The sequence below is a fragment of the Ursus americanus genome, chromosome 2 (assembly GCF_024610735.1).
Source record: "Ursus americanus isolate L20-20 chromosome 2, mUrsAme1.1.p, whole genome shotgun sequence".
In the NCBI taxonomy this organism is placed as follows: domain Eukaryota; kingdom Metazoa; phylum Chordata; class Mammalia; order Carnivora; family Ursidae; genus Ursus; species Ursus americanus.
Genome location: NC_142128.1, coordinates 54,446,428 through 54,449,571, shown reverse-complemented (window position 1 = coordinate 54,449,571; position 3,144 = coordinate 54,446,428).

Below are 3,144 nucleotides of genomic sequence, written 5' to 3'. Positions count from 1 at the left end.
CACATAAATAAAGAAAATATTTTTTAAAAAAACTTTAACTTTTTAATAAGTGAGGGAAAATTTTCACATGTGAAGTGTGTAGATCTGAAGTGCACAGTTCAATGACTTATGACAAACGCTTGCACTTGCATAACCAACAGCTAACTCAAGATAGAAAACATTTCCTTCAACCCAGAAAATTCCCTTGTGCCCCCTTCCAATATTTCCCCACCATCAGCAACTACTTCTTTAATTTCTGTCACTCTGGATTACTTTTGCCCATTCTTGAACTTCACATAAATGTAGTCACATAGTAAATACCCTTGTGTCTGACTTCTTTTGCTCAACAGAGCGTTCTAGAGATTTATGTTGTTGACTATATCAGCAGTTTGTACTCTCTTATGATTAAGTAGTATTGCATTATACAAGTATAATAGAATTTATTCCTTCTTCTCTTGATGGACATTTGGTTTGTGCACAATGTATTCTTGTAAATTCTTTCTGTGGACCTGTGTTTTCATTTATCTTTGTTCAGGGGTAGGTAAATTTTTAAGTTCCTAAGAAGCTATTGAACAGTTTTCTGAAGTTGTTGTACCATGCGTTCCAGCTGCTCCACGACCTTTGCCAATATTTGGCATTCTCAGCCTTTTTATTTCTAGCTTTATTCTTAATGTGAAGTGATGAACCATTATGTTCTTATTTTGACGTTCTCTAATGGTTTCTCTTTGTGATTTAATGTTGATCAAACTTTCATGTGCTTTGTCGCCATTCATATAGTTTTTTGGTAAAGGGTTCAAGGTTTTTCATATATTTTCATTGGGTACTTGTCCATTTGTAATGGATTTGTAGGATTTCTGTCTTCTAGAGAGGTCTTTTGTCACATATGTATAATGTAAATATTTTCTTCCACTCTGTAGCTTGCTTTTTCATTTTCTCAACACACCTTTTGAAAACAGAAGTTTTAATTTTGATGAAGAACATTATGACTCATTTTTTGTAGTTAGACTTTTTGTGTTCTAAGAAACATTTGCCTATTTCAAGGTTACAATTGTATCCTGTTTTCCTCTAGAAGCTTATAACTATAGCTTTTAATTTTAGGTGTACAACTTAAACTAATTTCTGTGTATACTGTGAAGATGAGCTTAGGTTCATTTATTTCTTCATGTTGTTTCCAGTTGTTTCAGTGCCATGTATTCATAAAATTGTCTTTTTCATGTTGAATAGCCTTAACACATTTATTGAAAATCATTTGAAAATTTATGTGTAGGGATATTTTCAGACTCTACTATGTTCCAGTGGTTTGTCTTCTTTACATTAATACCATACTATCTTGATTACTATTGCTTTATAGTGAGTTTTGAAATCAGATAAAACATGCCTTCCAAATTCATTCTTTCTTTTTTTTTTCGCTGACATTTATTGAATATTTACTGTTTGTCAGGCCTGGTTGTTCTAAGCCTTTCATACGTATTATCCAATTTTGTCCTCATACCCTAATGCAGAAAGTCCTCCCTTGGCAAACAAAGAACACAAGGCACTCAATTTAAACACAGATTACAAAGCCTGTAAGTGATTAAACCAGGATTTGAATCCCAGCAGCTTCTTCTCTTTTCAAATTTTGTGTTCAATTTATTTAAACTAAAAAACAAAAAACACAGAGTGCACCCATTTTCCCCACCCTTCACTACCCATCTCTCCTAAACATGGATCTGTTCTTGAGCTTGTTTCTTCCTTCCTTCCTTCCTTCCTTCCTTCCTTCCTTCCTTCCTTCCTTCCTTTTTTTATTTTTATTTTTATTTATTTATTTATTTTTTTAAAGATTTTATTTATTTATTTGACAGAGAGATAGACAGCCAGTGAGAGAGGGAACACAAGCAGGGGGAGTGGAAGAGGAAGAAGCAGGCTCATAGCGGAGGAGCCTGATGTGGGGCTCGATCCCATAACTCCAGGATCACGCCCTGAGCAGAAGGCAGACGCTTAACCGCTGTGCCACCCAGGTGCCCCTCCTTTGTTTTTTTTAGAGAAGAAGAGAGAGAGATACTCTCAAACAGGCTCCACGCCTAGCCCAGAGCCCGGTGCAGGGCTCAATCCCACCCCCTTGAGATCATGACCTGAGCAGAAATCAAGAGTTAGTCACTCAACTGATTGAGCCAATCAGGAGTCCCTGTTTGTTTTTACATTTGTGTTGTTTGTTTGTTTGTTGGACTTACTTCATTTAGCATCATGCCCTTGAGGTTCATTTATATTGTGGCAAATGGCAAGATTTCATTCTTTTCTGTGGCCGAATAATGTTCTGTTTTATGTATATGCCACAATTTCTTTATCCATTCATCCATCAATGAACACTTAGGTTGTTTCTAGAAGTTGGCTATTGCAAATAATGATGCAATGGGCATAGGGGTGTAGATATCTCTTCGACTTAGTGTCCTCATTTTCTTTGGATAAATACCCAGAAGTGGAACTGTTGGATTATATGGTAGTTCTAATTTTAATTTTTTTGAGGAACTTTCATACTGTTTTCCATAGTGGTCTGCCCTAATTTCCATTCCCACCAACAGTATACAAGGTTCCCTTTTCTCCACATGCTCACCAACACTTGTTATTTTTTGTCTTTCTGATAATACCCATTCTAACAGGTGTGAGGTGATATTTCATTTTGGTTTTGATATTCATTTCCCTGATAATTAATGATGTTAACCTTTCTTAATGATGTCAGTCACTTTTTCATGCATCTGTTAGCTATCCGCTAAAATCTCTCTGCTTCTTAAGGGCAAAGGCTCCATCTTGCTCGATGCCATATCCCACATACTAGTGTTTAGAACCTAACAGTGTTCAATAAATATTTTGACTGATTGTGTCTGATTTGTTGTGAATAATCATCACCACTGAGTGTATTACAACTAAATCTTCACACAAAAAGCCAATCCTGATTTAAACACTAAGGAAGTTGGAAGGAAGAATTGGAGAATCTGAAGTTACTGCCACATAGTATGATTATTAAAAACAGATGGATTCTCACTGTCATGGGCCATCCCCATCCACTGTTATTATAATATTTTAGCTGTCTAGCACTAATATTTCGGTGTGTGTGTGTAGTAGGGAGAAAGTGATAGTGGCAAGTCAAGGTCATGCACTTGAATGTTACTTTCAGCTATGATTACCACT